At 39.8% G+C, this 10,578-nt stretch overlaps 2 long non-coding RNA genes across 2 annotated transcripts; one reads left to right on the forward strand and one right to left on the reverse strand.

The window, feature by feature from the left end:
* Positions 1 to 503: 503 nt before the first annotated feature.
* Positions 504 to 7,095, reverse strand: LOC120406998. The gene is made up of 5 exons (XR_005599723.1): positions 6,981 to 7,095; positions 5,351 to 5,438; positions 2,315 to 2,398; positions 751 to 795; positions 504 to 604 (listed from the first exon to the last, which is right to left on the reverse strand). It is a non-coding gene; the product is annotated as an uncharacterized LOC120406998 (long non-coding RNA).
* Positions 6,254 to 9,024, forward strand: LOC120406996. The gene is made up of 3 exons (XR_005599722.1): positions 6,254 to 6,307; positions 6,808 to 6,874; positions 8,755 to 9,024. It is a non-coding gene; the product is annotated as an uncharacterized LOC120406996 (long non-coding RNA).
* Positions 9,025 to 10,578: the final 1,554 nt, after the last annotated feature.

The following is a 10,578-nucleotide window of genomic DNA, read 5'->3' on the forward strand; positions in this document are numbered from 1 at the left end:
GAGTGGGGAAGGAACCTTGACAGGTACCTTCCCCACAACAGGATTAGAAACACCCATCAGCTCTCCGTAAATCAGATAGAATTGCCATCTGGGGTGTCAATTAAGTTTTCTGGTCCAGGATATTGGATAGTCTTTTACTCAGGGAGTCTGATCCAGCATCCTTTGCATAAAAACTCCTGCTAACCTCAGTAGGACTTTTGAGCCTCTGTAAGGACTCAGTCTTGTGAGGTTTCTGCTTCTTTGTAAATGTATATTAGAATGACTTTGGTAAGAACACTTTCAGAGACCTAAACCTTGAATACGTGCACTAACATAAGTTTTATATGCAAAACTGAACAGTATAGGCCAAATCCTGCTGTCACTGAAGATAACAGGAAATTTGCCGTTGGCTTCAGTGGAACTGGGATTTGGCCCTATGTTAGTTTAAAAAAAAATCAGATGAGTGGCTTCTGTTTGACTTTTTTCAGATTAATTGAAATACAAGATGAAAGTATAATTATACTCTTTGATTCTTTCTTTGGATGTGTCCTTGCTTCTTGGAAGAATTCCAGCAGGTTTTGTTGGGGTATATTGTTCAGGTAACATAAGATAGTTGCTGCCTGTGCTAAGGGAAGAGAAAAGAGGAAAAGACTGAACTTTTATGATATGAGGTTCCTTGAAAAGTATATTGTACATTATACTGATTGTGTGAGATTGTCTCTCTTTATGCTAACGGAATATCTCAGTGAAGAATAAATTTTAACACATTACCTTTGAGTATTACTTCAGTGGCTTTGAAAGAATTCTCTCATAACCCTAGGTAAACAAGATACAGTTTAAACAAATAGAGATGTATATAATGGCCTGATTCTGAACTCCTGATTCAGGCCTAGGTTCTATTCTGTTCAGGGCCCTAAATGAGAAATCTGGTGCAAAACGCTAAATCCACCTCCCTATGTATATATTTACCAATAGGCACAAGAAGGTCCACAAACCACTTTTTTAGAAAAGTGCCCATGAATGTTTTTCCTTTTTTAGGACCTTTGAATTTCACTGGAATTTTGCCTTTGAGTTCAATGGGGCCAGGATTTCACCCATTGAGTAGACAAAGACAAATAGAAATTAGGGAGGGGGGGCAATGTTTAAATAGCATGGGAGTATTAATATAAGCATATTAGTTAAATGCAGGAAGGAGCCATTCTGGGAAAAAATAATAAATATCTCTCACATTAGAGGCTTGATCTTCTAGTTAGTGCATATATGGAACAAGGCAATGAAAGTTCAGTATACAGCAGCTTCAGTACCGAACCTTGAGATTATGAGATTAAACTAAAAAATACCCCCAAAATTTTGAGTGAAATACTAGCCCAAATGAAATCCAGGGCAAAGCTCCCACTGACTTCAGCAGAGCCAGTAGTAGCCCAGAAAGTTGCAGGTTAAGTTTGATATTTAGTTCTAAACTTGTCATGATGTACTAAAGAAAAATAAAAAGTACAAGGAACATGAGTTAGAGATGGTGAAGCAGATTTAACTGTGGACTTCCTCGTTATGTGTTGGGGCAATGTTAATTAAACACTCTGTAATCTCTTTGCATTCTTCTTCCTTCTGAACCTTTTCTTGTTCGGCTTCTAATTTTATTCTTCTCAAGTACATTAGTTGTGGTCAGCGGCTCTGCTCTGCTTTTGCCACCATGTGATAGCACAGAAGTTTACTTGAACTTCATCATTGGTTTTCTCTAGCAATTTTATATTATTAATTTATTTAAATTAATGGAAAAAGGCAACAAGTTACATTAAAAAGTTGTCACAGGGACTCTTGTCAGCAGCTTTAGTGCATTTTTAAGACTGTTAGTCACACTGGCATAGGTCAAAGGGCAAAATAGGTTCTAAGGTATTTTCAGTTAACCTTAATGAAATATTGAGCCAACAGTTCAAAAGGTTTCCAAATCCATTTTTAGAGCACTTATATCAAAAAAAGTGGCCTGATTTTATCAAAGGTGCTTTGCAGCTACAGCAGCCAATGAAGTCAGTGGGGATTTCTCACAGTAGTAAAAACTGTTGTCAGTGCCACTGAGTGTATCTGTGAATTGCTTCTGTGTTGTTTGTGCAGCTTTGGCGTTAGCTGCTTAGGTTTAGATAGAGCCCCATCCTTCCTGCATAGTCTCCTTTCCCAATAGGTTCTGCAGTTCCCAATAAACCTAAAAGCCTTCTCCCTACACTATCATCTTACCCATGCATTGAGACCCTAAGTTCTGCCTGTCTTTCTGGCCCTGCATGTGCTGCTGGAAGCATTTCAGAGAATGATACCACAGATTTCCTGGACTTTAATCTCTTACCTAGCAGCCTAAATTTGACCTCCTTTGTATTACTGTAGTGCCTTGCAGCCCTTGTCATGGATCAAGACTCCTTTGTGCTAGGTGCTGTACAAACACAAAACAAAAAATGCCACAAAGAGCCTACAGACTAAGACCGGAGATAATTGATGGATACACAACAATGGAGGAGGACAAGTAAACAATAGGACAATACTGGTCACCCTGATAAGCAGTGGTCTTAGCAGCCTAACTGATATTAATTCCCTTTGTTTATCTTGATAGAAGGGGTTTGTTGGTTCCATCCCAGCTGAGCTAGCACTTGATCCAGCACCCTCTGAAGTCAATGGTAAAGCCTCCACTCACTTCCTAGAGGCAAGGATGGGCTGGAAGCGCTAGATACCATATAAAAGGGCAGTGTAGCCCAGTCCAGTTGGCTATGTTATGTGTGACTGTTTCTGATCTGATTCCTGTGCTTCTAAGCAGAGACTGCCTAATTTGGCCATAGTAGCAAAATCTACATTTGATAAACATAATGAAATAAGAGGTATAACTGATAGGAAGAAATCACACAACAAAAAGTTAAAAAACTATTGTGGATGATCCCAATGGTCAAACAACTTGAGGCAGCTAGGTGGTGGTGCAGACATGAACCATGCCCTTGGCTTTGTCGTGGAGCATCAATTGGAAATAATGGTTGCCAACTCTTGAGTTCAAGTGCCCCAATCCCCCACCTTTGACTTTCACAGCAGTTGCAGACAAAGAGAGGCTCCAAAGGCAGCAAACAAAGACTAGGACTGTGGGGAGAAGATAAACCACTTGTATAATTCCATGAAACAAGATGGCTTGATCCTTAGAAATGTGTTTAGGGAAAGAGTTTGTGCAGTCTTCCAATCCTGCCTCCCGTCCCTCCCCTCCCCTCAAAAAAAGGCAGATACAAAGGAACTAGAGTTGAATTGGACTCAGTCAGAGGTTGTGTATATGTGCATGCACACTCTGGGCAGAGGACATATGGCCTGTCCTAAGAAGTACTTTGCAGTATGTGTGAGTGTATAGAACCATAGAAAGGTAGGGCTGGAAGGGACCTTGAGAGGTTCTTTAGTCTAACATATTTTGGGATGTGACTGTAATAGGTAAAGTACTATAGACCCTAATTATTTTTTTTATCTAAGCTCAGTTTTCCTTACAAAAAAGGAAATAACTATTTTTAAAGTTCAAAGCTTCCTGACTACTTTTGAAGTCATGTCAACATGTTCTTAGGGAAGGCTATGATCTGGTCTACTGTCCTCCAGGATTAAAAGTAAATTAATGAAAAATCAGTGTGGTGCTTTCAGCAATGTTTCTTTCAGTTTTTCTTTGTGATTTGCTATCTTCTGTGTGCGTGCAGGGGAGGTTGGGGGTGGGTAGGCGGAGAGGCAAAAAAAGAAGCTATCATTGTAAAGTACAAGCATGTCATCCTTATCTGAGCTCAGGTAACAGAAACTGAGGCCCTGATGCAACAAAGTACTCTGTGAAGGCAAAATACCTTACAAAATCAGAGCCTGAGTGAAGACGGAGCAGGCTGAATTATTAGAATATGGCACAGAGCTCCATTAACTAGAGAGCTTTGGGCTTGAAAATGTAGAATAGTTTTGAATTTAGATGTTATGGTTTTCCAGCTTTTGTAAAGGGAACAGGGCTAGCAAGGTTTCAAAATAGTACTTTACATGCAATTATTTACAACTGAACAACTTTTGTTTTCCCTTCAGCTATGTGTATTTAACAACAGGGAAGAACAATTAGACCACAGTTCAAAACAGGTTTCAGAGTAGCAGCCGTGTTAGTCTGTATCCGCAAAAAGAACAGGCATACTTGTAGCACCTTAGAGACTAACAAATTTAGTTCAGCATAAGCTTTCGTGGGCTACAGCTCACTTCTTCAGATGCATAGAATGGAACACACAGACAGGAGATATTTATACATACAGAGAAAATGAAAAGGTGGAAGTACACATACCAACTGTAAGAGTCCAATCAATTGAGATGAGCTATCATCAGCAGGAGAAAAAAAAACCTTTGAAGTGATAATCGAGATGACCCATAGAAGGTGTGAGGAGAACTTAACATGGGGAAATAGATTCAATTAGTGTAATGACCCAACCATTCCCAGTCTCTGTTTAAATCTAAGTTAATTGTATCTAATTTGCATATTAATTTGAGTTTAGCAGTCTCTCTTTGGAGTCTGTTTTTGAAGTTTTTTTGTTGCAAAATTGCCACCTTCAAGTCTGTCACTGAGTGGTTAGAGAGGTTGAAGTGTTCTCCCACTGGCTTTTGAATGTTATGATTCCTGATGTCAGATTTGTGTCCATTTATTCTTTTGCATAGAGACTGTCCGGTTTGGCCAATGTACATGGCAGAGGGGCATTGCTGGCACATGATGGCATATATCACGTTGGTAGATGTTTCACTCTCACTGTGAACATAAGTTACACCATTATCAAGTAGCAACTATCCCACATATGTTTTAAAAATAAAGGAAAATTAAATAACTTTCTGCAGTTTGCACATGCTTTTTTATACTGTGCTAATCTCTTTTTGGCCTAACAATCTGCCAAACATATTTAATTATGCCCTTGCTATGGAGTTTTATCTGTATATTCTATGCAATGTTCACTGCTCAGACATTCTACATCCGTAAGTGATTGGAGGGATTACTGTTGAGTGATAGATATCAGTTTCTTCCCCCTACTATGAGCATAGCATTTCCATTCCCTGACAGACAGAGGAAGAGAAGCGCATAATATATCGTTTGTCTCCTCTACTGGGTTGTATATTAGCTGACATCCATGAGATAATTATCATATTGCATTATTATAGCTGATCAGAGATAGCAAAACTCAGTTCAGGTATAGAAGTATATGAAAATAAGAGTCTTAAATCTTCATACTTTGCCTTGTAGGAAAGTATAGCTGTTGTTGGAAACCTCTGGATCTAAGATGGTGCTTAGATATCATAATTCTAGATTCGGTATAAGAAGCTAAATCTCTAGTAATAGAAAGCTAAACATCTGAAAAAGACTTACGTTTGGAGATTGTAGAAAGACTCTCTATTTAGTTACAGTTTGTGTCCCATTTCCTTCCTAATTCGCATTCTCCTTCACATTTCAACCTCTATCAGTGAAGAGAAAAATAATGCCATTTTTTTTAAAATTATACTTTAAGTTGGGCAGTGACTAGTGGGCCTTTAATTAGGGAGAGATGGGAAGACCAGCCATTCAACTGCTGAATATTGAAAAGGTCAAAGTACTATAGTACACTACTATAATTGATGGATTGTCTCAGATACTCTAAAGATTAGCACACTTGTGGGGGAAAAAAGGTTAACTCTGGAAAAAGTCAGAAAATTATTAAAAAAGTTATTCACATTTGGCTGAGATAAGTGTTCTGAAAGATCTGTTTTGCTCTTTCACTTTACATGTACATGGATAATTAAATACACAGAGCAGACAAGAATATACATTTATCATTTTCATAGTGTTTTTCAAACATTAATGAATTAATCCACAACTTTGTAAGGTAGTTTTAATATTTGTTCCTGTTTTACAGGTGAGAAATGGAGGCAAAGGGTGAAATCTTAGCCCCATTGATAGCAAAATTCCTTCAGTAGGGCCAGAATTTCACCCACAGAGTTTGTAGTTTACACATGGCTAAAGAGAGAGTCAGTGAATTCCAGTGCCAGAATTAGAACTCAGCTGGTCCAGAGCCCTACTTCTTTCTTCACACCATTAGACCACGTGTCTCACATGCTACACTTGAACCTCAAATACTAAATTATATTCATGGGCCATTCCCCTCTCAAATGCACAATTATCCATGCCTTTGCCTCTTCGTGATCAGAATGCTATTATGTGGGGCTACACTTGGGTGCATTCAGAATCTGAAACAAGTGTAGAATGCTGTGGAGTTGCTCTTTGTGAGCACAATAACCAGTGTTCTGGGATCTACACTGTATGCCAGTGAGCTTCCAGATGCAATTCCAGGTGTTGGTTTTAACCTATATTTCTTTAAAATGGCTTAGAAACTGATTATCCGAGACAGCACCTTTCTCCCCTTGACATACTGCTACAGTTGAGAGCAGCTGAAATGCTTGAGCTAGAATCTCATTAATATAAACAAGAGGGAGCTGCTGGGAAGTTGTTCTCTGGGTGTGGGAGGGACCAGGGAGGCAGGCAATCTGCCTCCTCTTCATAGCTCACTCCTCTTTTGGTCTGCCAGCGCCTGCATTTAGGTTTTCAGTCCCTCTGAACAGTCCATCTATTTTCTCAGGCTCTTGAGGAGGGGAACTAAGATTGGGAGGTAGGGGTTTGTGGATATGTATGGGCAGTCCTTTGTATTGTGTTGGATGGAGTGTGTGGTTTTTAAAGTATGAGAGAGGCACCCAAAGTACAGGATCGGTACTTCTACATTTCTTTAAACAAATTTGAATAAGTAAATATTATGCCAACCATTTTTAAACTGAACTTTCTGTTGACATCAATAGGGATGATGCTAAAAAGCAGATGGCTCAATATAGACCATGGTTAGGAAGCAATCCATGGATCCAGAAGGTATGTGTATGACAAATGTAACAAAATGCATATCAATACTGATAAAACACTGCAATTTTCTCATGTGTCGTTCACCTTAAAAAATGTAGTAGCCATGTTCACTTACATTACAGAAACTGGCCCTGTAAACTTATTCTGGCCCCTCTACTTTGCTGGAGGCACAGAGAGATCAAAACGCCCCATCTGAGGATTCTCTTGGTGTGGGAGAGACTCCATTTAGAATATAGATAGCATTGCTATCTACTACATCATCCCTTCCATTGTTTGCCACACAGGGATGCGTGGAAGGCCTGGCCAGGCTAGTACTGTATTTTGACATACTTTAGATAGTGGGCAGCCCCTTGGGGGACATAGCCAGCCAATGGAAAATAGAGCAGCCCTAAGGCAGCTCTAATCCATGACAAGGTTGGTGTAGGCATAGAACAAGTTTCAGAATCAGCAGATACACCTGGCTGTTTTGTGCCCCCATCTCAACCACCTCCCATGGATGGCACAGCTGAGAATCTAGGTTTTGTACTCAGCATCTTACTAAATTTACTTCCCCAGTGCTTCTGTTTCCCATACCTGTCTACTCCAGTTCTCACAACAGTGACTCTCCTTCCAGAATTTAGCCCCACTAGGACAGGCAGAATGGGGAGACCACTTTATAGCTTCTTACATTAGAGTCCTCTATTGTTGGAAATTTCTAACTTGACTTTAAAACACATTTCACTAACTTCCATTTAGGTGAAACAGCTTAACTCCTATAGGGATATTTTTAATACAGCAGTACTAATTAAAAACTTTGTGGTGGTTGAGCAACTGCAATAAACAATAATTAAGCACAGAAAATCTGAATCTGATTAGTGGCATAAGAGTATTACTACATTATCATATTCAACATGATTGATTGACACCCTCTCTGAGCCAGCCCCCTTCCCCGTGCCTTTTGTATGTATCGTTAACCAGACTCTCATGCAAGGTGTACTCTGGAAAATCAAACAAACCTCTTAACTTCAAGCAATAAATAACATTTTAACATCAAACATCTTTTTCTTCATATTGTCAGCCCTGTGGATGGAAAGGTCACCCCAGTAAAACAGCACTGAATATACATTTGGAAAGAGAGAAATAATGTCCAGAACACAAACGAAATGAAAAAGAACAGTGTCTGAAATGCTCTGTTAATATTTCATATGACCAAATAAGATTTTGAAATATCAACATGTCCTTATAGGAGCAGCACTACAGCACTTTCTTCTCACAGTGGTACTTAGCAATACCATGGAGTCTCAGATAACACTACATGGAAACTGCTGATGAATGTTGACCATTCAATACCTGCTGCCCCCACAGAAGGATTTGGGTTGCTAGGACTTTCCTCAGTCCAGGGGACTCGGCCTGGGTGTTTTACCCTTGTTTGCTATTGGTGCTAGGTCAGCAGCCAGAATCAGTTTGTGTCTCATTAAATCTAGTCCTGTGCCCAGGAGAGGCTGGCAGGGCTCCTGCCCCAGAGAATAGACATATCCTACGCTGGTTTATTAGTACCGAGAAGGTTCATCACACTTTATGAGTAACCTTGATCCTCAAGATAAGCACCCATCATTTGAAATTTAAACTTGGAACATTCAACAAGCACTCTCAGAGTGTAACTTCATGCAATGTTGAGAGTGCGTTGCCTATGGACAGGTTGGGCAAGAAATTGGAACTCTTTGTTGATGGAAGTCTTCTCTGTCTTGCTGTTTTTCTGATGTAACCATAATCCAGTTTTCATTTGCTCCATATTATTTGGGGGGTTGGGGAGTTGTGGTTGGCCATTACCCTTGAAGGTAAAGGTAATATCCTGCAATCAGAGGTCTAGACTGTAGCACTGATGCCAGTGCTCTTTTAATTGCTTGCAGCCACATTACAAATACTTCTGAATGTTGCAGTTTCTTCAAGCAAGAAAATGAGCAGGATAATTTGACTGAGACTAGTGTCATCGTAGTTCAATAGCCTCATCGAGAGATCTTAGAGTGGTTGAAGGCTGTCCACAAGACTGCAGCATGACGGTATTAGATACAGATTAACCTTCCCCTATCATCTTTCTGCAGCACAGGAAACTCAATAACTTTCTCTTTTGCCTCGAGTGTTTCAAGCACAGATATTGCTAATAATAAAATGTGTCTTTATCAAACCCAAAGCCTTTAAAAAGGCCCTAACTTGTTAAATAGACTTTGCTTTTTAAATATAGTTGCTGTTGATGGGATGTTAAAGGTCCCAGAGAAGTCTAACACATTCTTAAAGCTATGGGCACTGTACAATTGTGTACATGTGGAGCATAAATATTTGAATTTGTGTTTAGTTATGTAGCAATGGCCAGACTTTAGAGATGTGTGATAAATGAAGGGGCGGGGAGAGGGTAGCTCCCTTTTCTGGACACCCAGCCAGTCAGTTAGCTACAAAATCCCTGTTAATAGCTGTTCTCTACTTGCTTTACCTGTAAAGGGTTAAAAAAGCCTAGAGGTAAAAGGACGGGATTGGGCACCTGACCATAAGAGCCAATGGGAGGGCTAGAACATTTAAAATTGGGGAAAAAAACCTTTTCCTTTGTCTGTCTGTTGTTCTCCCAAAGAGGGGAGACAGAGCAGCAATGCTGTAAGAAGCTTTAAGTCAGGTATGAAAAATCATCAAATCATACCTAGGAAATATCTAGAAAGATGCAATTAGGTTTATCTCTTATTTTTGTATGGCTTGTGGACTTCTCTGTGCTAACTCCAGGTGCTTTTGTTTTCCTTTTAACCTTTAAGCTGAATTTCAAGAAAACCATTCTTCATGCTTAATTATTATATTTGCTCTTTTTAAATCTAGCAATAGCCTAAGTTCCAGATGTATTTTCTTTCTTTTTGTTTTTAATAAAATTTACCTTTTTGTAAGAACAGGATTGGGGTTTTGTATCCTAAGAGGTCTGTGCATATGTTGTTTAATTAGCTGGGGACAACAGCTGATTTCCTTTGTTTTTTTTCTCAGCTCTTCCCTGGAGGGCTGTGTGTGTGAAAGGGCTTGAGGGTATCCCACAGGGAGGCATTCCCAAGTGCGCCTTCCTGGTTCCAAAGGGTTTTTTTGCACTTGGGTGGTTGCAGCATCTACCCATCCAAGGTCACCTTGGGAGTTTAATACAAGCCTGGAGTGGCCAGTATTAATTTTTAGAATCCTTGCGGGCCCCCACCTTGTGCACTCAAAGTGCCGGAGTGGGGAAGCAGCCTTGACAAGAAGAAAATAGATTTCTGCAGCCAATAACTCTTCTCCAAAGCGTAAGTAACAGCCAGAGACACCATTTTTTACTTTATTTGCCTCATTCTGGACATAGCAGCAGGGAGGCAAAGTACCAACAATACTATGCCACTCTTTGCTAAACTTTGGTTAATGTCCTCTAATCTGCAGAGCCCATGAAAGTACAGCCGAGAGCAGTGGCTGGCTAGCTGGTATCATTAATCATCTTCTTTATGATTTCTGTGTTTTCCATTATGTTTACCTTGGCTGAGCTTTGTCCATGAGTCAAACATTTTTTAACATTTGACTGGGGAAGTACACTGTTACTGAAAAGAAAATGAAAAATATGACGAGGTAGTATGGTACTCTCTGATACAGTAAAATCCAACCACACAACTTGTCTGCACTCCGACCCCAGACTTGGACAGGGTGTAAGTGAAAATCAGAATTTGAACCTACAAGTACATACAGGC

Source organism: Mauremys reevesii, linkage group 5 (assembly GCF_016161935.1).
Source record: "Mauremys reevesii isolate NIE-2019 linkage group 5, ASM1616193v1, whole genome shotgun sequence".
NCBI classification, from domain to species: Eukaryota; Metazoa; Chordata; order Testudines; family Geoemydidae; genus Mauremys; species Mauremys reevesii.